We start from the raw sequence: 10,829 nt of genomic DNA on the forward strand, positions 1-10,829 counted from the left end.
TTAAGTACAATTGGTATCAATAGAGAAGCAAACATCTGACCTATACGAAGTATGAAAGCCTGGATAACCAAGCGGAGATCGAGATGTTGTTCGGAAAGAAAATTCACATTCCTCTGTGGGGAATCGAACCACCAATCTCTCACTCTCCGGGCGAGTGTTCTAACCAGAATGTGTTTGAACTACAGAGGACAGACATTTTCAATCCTTAGAGCATATGTATGAATGCTGAACGGGACTGCGCATGGAAAACCTCCAAGCTCAGCTAATAGCCCTTACGACGTTAGCGCCAGATGGCGACATATAGAGAGAAACGATGTCACTCTCCACTTTTCATACGAAGTACGAAAGCCTGGATAACCAAGCGGAGATCGAGATGTTGTTCGGTTAGAACACTCGCCCGGACAGTGAGAGATTGGTGGTTCGATTCCCCACAGAGGAATGTGAATTTTCTTTCCGAACAACATCTCGATCTCCGCTTGGTTATCGAGGCTTTCGTACTTCGTATGAAAAGCGGAGAGTGACATCGTTTCTCTCTATCTGACCTATAGTTTACCCCAGGATACAATTTTTTTTATTCTTTTTGCTGTTGGTAACAACTGTTTTCGAAGAGAAACAATATAATATTCTAGACTCGTATAATTCAAAAATTGAATTACTAACCTTATTCAAGATCTAGTTTGTCGTTCAGCAATCAGTCTCAAAAGACAGGGAAAAACTCAAGAGAAAGATGACGCTTCCCAGACTGTGGGAACAAAGAAAGATTCAGTGTTGCCAACAAAAGCCTCTTAATGCTTCGCTAAATACAGCCAACAAAAACAAATTTTAAACACTAGAAACCAGACGAGAGACAGTAGCAGATTGGTGACCATACATACGTACTTCCCAGGATGATCCCGACTTTTTGCCAAATGAGTCCCGGTTTTTCATACGAAGCCTACTTGAATTTTTATTCTTTATAAAGAATTAAATTATTTTCCCACTCATAAAGTATATAATTACAATTATAAATAATATTAATCTCACATTTGTCTTGGTGAACGTTTTATTTCGTGGAATTCATTTTAAGGCCCCTTTCACACAGAGCGGGTGTGGATCCGCATATCCTTACGCACGAGCACTAACAACTTAAAACATACTTTTTAAAGATGATGAACTTACAACATACTTTTTAAAGATGATGAACTTACAACATTCTTTTTAAAGATGATGAACTTACAACATTCTTTTTAAAGATGATGAACTTACAACATTCTTTTTAAAGATGTATATGCGGGCGAAACGCCTGCATAAAAACTATTTTTTCGCAATTTCTGTAATTATATTTCTCCTTCAACCTTAATTCACTGCCCATAAGCAGCCTAGAGCCATTCTTCGGAGGTTTAATCTAAAGCCCCATAGAATATGGATATAAAGATGCCTTCATTCAGATCCTCACAAGCAGTCGATGGGAGAAAATATTTTAAAATATTTTCAAAAGATTTTGAAAAAAAAAACTGTCTTTTCGAAAAAATATGACAGAAAAATTCCGAAAACAATCAATATTTGAAAAATCCAATCCAAAAACATCGAAAACATCGATGTTCCAAAAAAAATCAGGAGATATCAAAGACTGCAAGTAGAAAAAAAGGAGGGGTGGGGACTTTTTTCAAAATGTCTGTGCTTAGAAATATTCACATCGCAACACTGTTTTAGCCCGGGATTTCACTATAAAAGTTTTGTAAAAGCTCTTGATAAAGCATGCAAAATTCAATCAATAAGATAGCCGGTTGCATTTGATTGAATGCAACCAATGCTCCTATTGGTTGAAGTTTTGAACTTTTATAAAGAGTCTTTTACGAAACTTTATAGTGTAATCCCAGCCTTAAGTCCGGATTACACTATAAAAATTTTTAATAATTCTTTTAAAATGCAACCATGCATTTGCTTGAGTGCAACCGATAAATTTATTCGTTGCTTTTTTTCAAGTTTTATAAAGTAACTTTCATAAACCTTTTAAAGTGAAATCCCATCCTTAGATCAGTCACTTCTGAAATATAAAATTTTATTTTTTTCAGTTTATAGATCGAATATCGAGTACAAGAAATATACTTGTAGGTATCCGAACCACCAAAAATATTCAAGTGCTTAGGGCCTTCAAACGTATTAATCCGGCACTGAGTGAACGCCGTACATGGATAATGGTTTATTACAAGTATTTTTTTTTAAAGTGTAAAAAAATTAAGAGATTAAAAATTTAAAAAAATAAAAATATTTATATTTTTTAAATAATTTCAAATATGTAAAAAGAAAATAATTAAATTTTTTAAATTAAATTTAAAAGTTATTAAAGTACACAGTTAATTAAACATTCGCAATGAACAGAACGTCTTATAATTTTGGTCCCGTCAGTGGCCGTTGTTGGCAGGTTTTATTGTATAAAATTGTAAAGTATGGACAGTTAAAGTTGTTATATCTTAAATTGACCATATTTCCTCGAGAGAAATACGGAAAAATACGGGACATCGCCAATTATCGCCAAAAATGACGCCAAAACCAAAGTCGCCAAATATTGTTAAAATAACGGAGAAATCACAATGGCGGGAAATGCAGTATTACTGCTAATTGCAGTGGATTAAAATGAATTCCACGAAAAAAAATGTTCACTAACACAAATGTGTGAGATTAATATTCTCATTTAAAGTTTTAGTTATCATAATATAATTTATGAGTTGAAAATAATTTCAACTTTTGATTTCAAGTAGGCTTCGTGCAAAATACGGGAAAAACCGGGACACTTTTACTAAAAAGTCGGGACAGCCAAAAATACCGAGACTGTCTCGGGAAATACGGGACGTATGGTCACCCTACTATATCTCCATCTCAAAAAGAAACAGGGATAGACGTATGTGGGTACATCATATTTGATGAACAGGGACCTTCATATGGTGTTTTTAAGGGTATTTATTAGGGTGACCATACGTCCCGTATTTCCCGGGACAGTCCCGGTATTTTCTCTTTTTTTGGCCGTCCCGACTTTTTGGCAAAAGTGTCCCGGTTTTTCCCGTATTTCACACAACGCCTACTTGAATTTTTATTCTTTATTGAAGTCGAAGATTGAAATTATTCTTCAACTCATAAATTATTTTATGATAGTTACAACTATATATGGGATATTAATCTCCCACATTTGCCTTGGTAAACGTTTTTTTTTCATGGAATACATTTTAATCCACTGCAATTTGCAGTAATGCATCATTTCCCGCCATTGTGACTTTTCCGTAATTTCAACAATATTTGGCAACTTTGTTTGGTTTTGGCATCGTTTTTGGCGATAATTGGAGATGTCCCGTATTTTCCCGTATTTGGAATCCCGATGTCCCGTATTTCTCTCGAAGAAATATGGTCAGCCTAGTATTTATGGCAAATAATTAAAAAAAATTCCGTGAAAAATCATCTTCAAAAAGTAGCCAAAGATGCGGATAGCCCGAATAACTAGGCTGACCATATCTCTGCGAGATAAATACGGGACATCAGGATTCCAAATACAGGAAAACACGGGACATCACCAATTATCGCCAAAAACGACGCCAAAACCAAACAAAGTTGCCAAATATTGTTGAAATTACGGAAAAATCACAATGGCGGGAAATGATGCATTACTGTAAACTGCAGTGGATTAAAATGTATTCCACAAAAAAAAAAAAAAAAAAAAAAAAAAAAGTTTACGAAGGCGAATCCGAATCGGTGATGGTAACTCCTGGGAAAAATTGGCTAAAATTGGTAAATGGAGGAATTTTTTGGCGTTTGTGGGAAATTTTGAGAATTTGTATCAAAATAAAATATAAAAAGAATTATTTATTTATTTTATTTTTTTTAATTCTTGTGCTTTTTTTCTGAAGCTCAATACACTACTTGGCTAGGTATTTTTTTTCGCTATAGATGGCAGCAGATTAACTCTGAATTGTAGAAAAATTCTAGTTTATATGCGATATAATTAAGCTGACCATATCTCCTCGAGATAAATACGGGACATCGGGATTCCAAATACGGGAAAATACGGGACATCACCAATTATCGCCAAAAATGACGCCAAAACCAAACAAAGTTGCCAAATATTGTTGAAATTACGAAAAAATCACAATGGCGGGAAATGATGCATTATTGTAAACTGCAGTGGATTAAAATGTATTCCACGAAAAAAAAAAAAGTTTACCAAGGCAAATGTGGGAGATTAATATAGTTGTAATAATATATAGTTGTAATTATCATACAATAATTTATGAGTTGAAAAATAATTTCAATCTTTGTCTTCAATAAAGAATAAAAATTCAAGTAGGCTTCGCGCGAAATACGGGAAAAACCGGGACACTTTTGTCAAAAAGTCAGGATGGCCAAAAAAACAGAAAACGCCGGGACTTTCCCGGGAAATACGGGACGTATGGTCACCTTACGAATAACCCAATTGTTAAAACTTCTATGTGCGGGTGCGGAGCCCGTACTTAGGTTTTGACACATGCGGACGACGTCCGGACCCGCTTGAACATTTCCTAGGTGCGAGGAAATTTCGGCTCGTCTGGAAGGCTCAGTATATTCCAATTGTTAAAACTTCTTCCGAACCCGCGTTCACGTGAAAGGCCTTTTATATAGTAATGCTTTATTTCCTACCTTGATTTACCTACCTTGCATAATTTCTCTTGGCAACTTTGTTTACTTCTGGTGATGTCCCGTATTTGGAATCCCAATTTCAGTATTTCTTTCGAAGAAATATGGTGAAATTACTATTCAACCAATCACATCGCTTATTAGTTTGCCGCAGTGGGTTGTGGCAACGGTTTCATGTTTACAAACAAACGTGTTGTAAACAAACTTTTTTTTCCGAGGGACTCGCCATACATTTTTTTGTCACCCGTGTTTTGCAATTTTTTTTACTCTAATATCGCTGGCTAGTTTAATTATTTTGTAAACGTCTGAGGACGTTGCATTTTTCATGTTGCGACTTTTTTTTAGAAAAAGTATTTTTCTTGTCCGAGCTCATGGACCCCACTTTTGGATGCTTGAAGAAGCGAGTATATGGGACCCCAGCTGTATATAAGTGGGTGGCATACTGATGAAATCAAAATTTGAAGAAAAAAAAATTCTTACAACAAAATGTAAGATTTTAAATTAAGGTTACCGGCACTAGTTGAGCCTATGGCCGTAATGTGCCTTTTCGGGGCAGACTTTCCCTTTTTTTTTTGGGGGGGGGGGGGTGGGGCCCTCTTCTTGAAAGGGTTATTATGCAAAATAATTGTAGATTTTTCGCCCCCTATTCACCTCGGGAGCCCTACTTGAGGCCCCAGCTGAATACTATTTTTAATATTAAATGCCACTTTTTTTTTAAAGACCAATTTGTTCAATGATTTTTTATTATACATTTTTATTCCTTTTAAATTCATTGAAACAACGAATTGCAAATTCTTTTTGGAGCAACTAAAATAATAAATTATTGATAATTTATAATTAAAAGAATTAACTGCCTTGCTGCGTATTGTAGTTCTGTATTTTAAACTATGGGTTTCTCCTCAGTATTAAAAAATATTATCAGAACATGATTTTCTATGAATGGGCACTTACCTGTTAATGCAAGTGAATACTTCAATATTTAAAAGATATATACTTCTATATTAAAGATCTTTCATCAATTTATCTGTTTCATATTTAGCTTCCAACAAATAACTTCACCTGATAACTTTCATTTGATTGTATATTTCATTTCAGTTGATAAGAAGATGAATGATTGATTGAAGTTGATTAATAGAAACATGCATGGCCCCCACAAGGGGGAGGCTGACAGGGCCCGGGACGATTCTCTTCATTTTTTTGTTTTTTCACGCCATAAATTCACTATAAAGGGGCCCTGCATCAGGATGTAGGGGCCATGGAAACATGCATTGAATAATAACTTGCACACATGATTTGTCATACAAAAACATTTTATTTCAAACATATGTTCATAGAAAGTTATCATAATCACAATTTATTTGTTGTACTTTTCTTAGAAATCGCACCTTTCAAGAATATAATTTTTTGAGATTCGTTAATTTTCATCTGCATCTTCAAATGTTGATTTACCTGAAATTAGAAAGAGGAAGAAAAAAAAACTTTTATTATGCTTATCAATCTTTAAATGTAGTGTATATTTGATTTCAAATTATAACAGTCTTTAGTTGCATAAGTAGAGATATATAATTCGTGCACAATAGCACTTTGTCGACTCGACAAGGGAGGCCTGGCATTGCACACAGATGCACTTGTTCATGTCTAGATGTATTTACCTAGGGCTTCACTAATCTTGGGAGCCAACATTGCAAAAAAAATAATCATACTGACACCTAAAATTTTCTATGCAGATCACAAAATATTTGGAGTTTATGTCTGCATCTTCCAATATGTGAAGATCATCACTAAAAGCTGAAAAAGTTGAATATAATTTGTTTTTACTTTGGATTATTTCTCCTAAAAATATGCTTGGCTGCCAAGAAATTTGGCCGGCGCCTAAAATGTTTTTCAAGCCATATTTCTACCCTAAAATTTTAGTCAGACAGATGAAGTGAAAAAACCTATTGGCACGCAGCTTACTTACGCTCTAAAACACATCCTTAGCAACCTCTTGTGGATCGGGGAACCCTATTTAAATTAACATAGAAATTTTGCAGTGTTGTATGGTCTCACTAGCTAAAAAGTATGATATTATTTGTCGTCAATTATATTAATTGTTTTAATATTTCCATTCACAAAATTTGTTAATCAGTAAATATGATAATAACATTTTCAAAGAATTAATATTGCTTTTCAGTTGGCAAAGCTTCTAAAGGTTTTTTTTAATGTCCTCCCTCTCATTTATATAGCCAAGACAAGTTTTTCAACAGTACACATGTTTTTACTTGCACTGGTCAAATTTTGAGTGGTACAGGTAGCCATTAAAAAATCTGTCTTAGTTTGCTCAATTCAATTATGTCAAAAAGAGTTGTTCTTTCAATAGTATCTGAAAAAATTATGATTATAAAGAAAATTACTTATAGCAAGGTATTTCTCGAGAAAAACCAATATGGTATGGACTAAAAACAATGCCACCTTCCCCCCCCCCCCCCCTGCTTATTTTGTTTTTGCACATATAAAATGTGTTGCTGAAATTACAATAATTTCAGAGGGAAGTATGTTTCTGTTAAGTTTTATATTGAGAAATATTCAAGTGATTTTCCAGTTTACAATTTTTATGAATTTTCTCAACTTAAAATTGAATGTGTATAAAATAGGTTATTTTATTCATCATGCAACATAAATGAGACACTGAAATACATTTCTTAATAAACTAGTGATAACTAAACTTAATAAATTAGTGAATTTATGCAATACTATGCTATTATGTCTGCGATCTGATATAACGCCCAAATTCTGTGAGTGGGATGGTGACATTAAATCAGGGTTCGACTGTATTTATTCCACTAGGGTTGTTGATACAAATGAAATCAGTGAAAATGATGCGACTTAATGTTAAAATTTATGTCATTAAATCATGCATGGAAACTGTTGCTCAAAGTCAAATACAAAGAATTAAAATTACCTTTGTTTGCTCTGGTAGAATTGTTTGGTAACCTTGAAAACCTTCACATAACTTCGTAGCTATCTACAGCCAAGTTCCTGGGAAACAAAAATTTTCAAGAGTTAGAAAACTCTCACAAATGTATATACTATATATATCTATATATATAAAATTGATTTTCTCTGTGTGTGTATGTTCTCTATACAAATCTACAATTTTAGATCGATCGTCGCCAAATTTTGCATATATACGAAATGGGACCCGACTTGAACGACAGGCTACTTTAAAATTTCGTCAGCCCAGGGCAAATGCCCCAAATAGGCAAAAAACTTTCCAGCAACAATGGTTTTTGGGCCTCAACAATCACTTTCCGAACGTTTACTTTGGTTACCGTGGTTCCCTAGCAATGCGTTTCAGACGTGTATATGCCTTTACAACGGTTTGTCACTTCTTTAATCCTGTTAGTATATGTATAATAGTTTATGCCTTTATAATGGTTTGCCACATTTTCAATATACTCTCAGTAATGAGGCTTTTTGAATAGACGTCATAATCATCATCAGCATCGCTTTGAGAGTCAGGAAAAGGGTGATCCTCATAGAAATCAGTGCTAAAATTGTCGATTTTACTGTAGAAATGCAGAAATTAGTGGGATTTTCCGCCCCATCAATAATTTTAAAAATTGTATTGAATTCTCAATTTTTGAAATATTCAGTTCGCTTAGAGATATACAAAGCCCAGGAGATTAAATATGAAGTAATTAGCCAAACCTATACTTTTGAGTTGGATATTCGAGCAATATCATTGATTTCATTTATATCTTCTCAAGTATGAAAATTAATGTCTCCATATTGTCTCTTTTGATATTTATTTGCATAAATTCATGTGGGTTAGGATATTTTAAAATTAGTTATGAGCCTGTGAAAAGTGCATCAAAAAAATTCCACAGCGTTAACTAAGGATTTTTGGAAGCTGGAACAGACAGATGGATAACTTCAAGTTCGGGGGGGGGGGGGATCGAAATACCTAGCGCCCCTTAAAAAAAGAAAAATATATATTCATTTCTACGTTTCTATGTAAATCAATATTTGTTTATTTCATGAATCGCGCAGGTTGCCATATTGGTTAACTTGGACACGGTTTGTATGTCCCTCAAGAAAAAGAGAGGAAAATATTACGTGATCCAAAAAAGCCTCATTGGAGAAAACCCGGGCAGCGCCGGGTATTATAGCTAGTATATATATATATAAAAGCTGTTTACTAACAACATCCTTAAAAAATATATGCTTGTTAAATGTTTAAAGTTTAAATGTTAAAAGTTTCAGTTCCATAACATCTCAAAATGTTATATTTTAAAGTTCTTAAGTATTTGACATGGAAATTTTTTTTCTGTCTTTACCCATACACACAAAATCAAAAACAATTTTTGGCAAAAAAATTAAATTTGAACACACACAGCAAGGACATAACCCAAATACTGAAGTAGTAATATGTTTCAAACACTAATCTGCTTCCTTTCATTATAATGTATATACACCTCAACACTAAAAACTGTGCCTGAAATTAAAACTTTGTTTTTTAGTCCCATTGTACGAATTTCATTTTTTATATCAACAAAACAATATAATGATTCCTTATTAAATATTCTTCATCTCAGAGCGAGTTATAGAGTGCAATTTTCAAAGTAGTAGCACATGATTTTTTTCTGAAAATTTAACTTTCACTAAGTATTACAATATTGTTCATTTGAACAGTTCAAAACATCAACTCTATATTTTAATCCTTTACACTAAATTTAGTGCATGAGTTTTACAAAATTTAATATTTAACATCATTATTTGACCATTACTCATCACAAAAAAATAATTAAAATTTTTGTCATTTAGGTGCTATAATTTATTATCAATGAACTGTAGCTTATTAGTTACTTTGTGCATTGAAGGGAGGTTGATCTAAAACACAAATTTTCAATTTCCTTATTTATAAGTGATTATTTATAACATAGTCATCCAAGCACAATTTTTATTGTGCCAACAATATTCAAATTATTTATTTACACATGTGCTCAATTTATTTAGACATAATTTTTCATTAAAAAAAATTAATGTAGCAAAAAACATAGAATGTAAAATTTCAATTTGATATTATCGTAATTGAAGATTCATGTTTCATTCGCCATGTAAATATTTTCAATACAACCCAAAATATACATGGGCTATTTGATATTTTTCAGCATTACCAAGTGGGATCCACTGCCCTGTTGATTGCGTGACATTATGTCCATTTATATTTTTAAATAACGCACTTACAGAGCAAAAAAATATTAATAATATCTCTAACACTTCTCTTATATAGTTCGATAGCAATAAAATAATTCTTACCTCAGTAATGAACATGCTAGCACTTCATCGTGGCTTCGATCGCCGATATCAACATACACGTATATTACAGCAGGTTTTTGAGGATATAACGATGAATCACTTCAACTTTGATGACACCGAAGATATAATCCAAGTTTTATCTGTCATTATTATCGTAAAAAATTGTTTAATTCGAAAAAAAAACAGCATATTTCATCGCACACAGCGAGAGCTTGCGGCCAGAGGCGAAATTTCCTCTTTTCCAAGATGGCCGTCGTGAACTACTTTTCTTGCTGCTTTAGGACTGGTGCTAGGCAGTCCTTAGCTTAGAGATAGTACCGAAAAGTCGAACTACTGGCCAGCTAAGGACAAATCGGTGCTTAACTACTTTTTTTCGGCTAAGGACCACAGAGATAGTTCACTCTCTGCTCCTAAGAAAACCCGGCTTAAGGAAAGTGGAGTGAGGAGCTAGATATATTCTAGAAACCTTGGTGAGGACTACACGACCGCATCACACCCTTTTGGAACAAGATAGGCAAAACCTTTTCTGACCATCTTAATGCAATGGGACAATTCCAAATACGAGACCTGTGAATTACGGGTTTTTTTTTTCACTTTTCAGCCAATAATTATGCATGCTTTATCTTAAAATGTTTTTATAAAAATGAATACACTGACTTTCGTACAAGAAAAATACCCTTTTTTCAAAAACTTAAGAGGAACTATTTTTTTTTAAAAAAAACAACATACATTTCTAACATTATGACCATTTTATTGAAAGCTTCCACTTTGAAAATTCGTAGCAGTGAATATTGCCGCGAATTAACTGCTGAAAAAACAACTTTCAATGCAAGAAATGAGATGAAAATTAGAGAGAAAAAAAAAGTTTTTATTATTTTTTTTTCAAA

The 10,829-nt window shown here is 33.4% G+C and overlaps 1 protein-coding gene across 4 annotated transcripts in view; it reads right to left on the reverse strand.

Moving 5' to 3' along the window:
• The window catches only part of LOC149069412 (eukaryotic translation initiation factor 4E type 2-like), a 350,991-nt gene extending 350,211 nt beyond the window's left edge, over positions 1 to 780 (reverse strand). For all 4 annotated transcript variants that reach the window (XM_089249237.1, XM_089249236.1, XM_089249239.1 and 1 more), the window contains exon 1: positions 661 to 780. The gene's annotated coding sequence lies outside the window, so the exon portion shown is untranslated. The remainder of the gene's footprint in view (positions 1 to 660) is intronic.
• Between the last annotated feature and the right edge of the window lie 10,049 nt (positions 781 to 10,829).

The sequence above is a fragment of the Pholcus phalangioides genome, unplaced genomic scaffold (assembly GCF_987345545.1).
Source record: "Pholcus phalangioides strain wild (caught in Gottingen) unplaced genomic scaffold, Ppha-v1.0 ptg000022l_1, whole genome shotgun sequence".
NCBI classification, from domain to species: Eukaryota; Metazoa; Arthropoda; class Arachnida; order Araneae; family Pholcidae; genus Pholcus; species Pholcus phalangioides.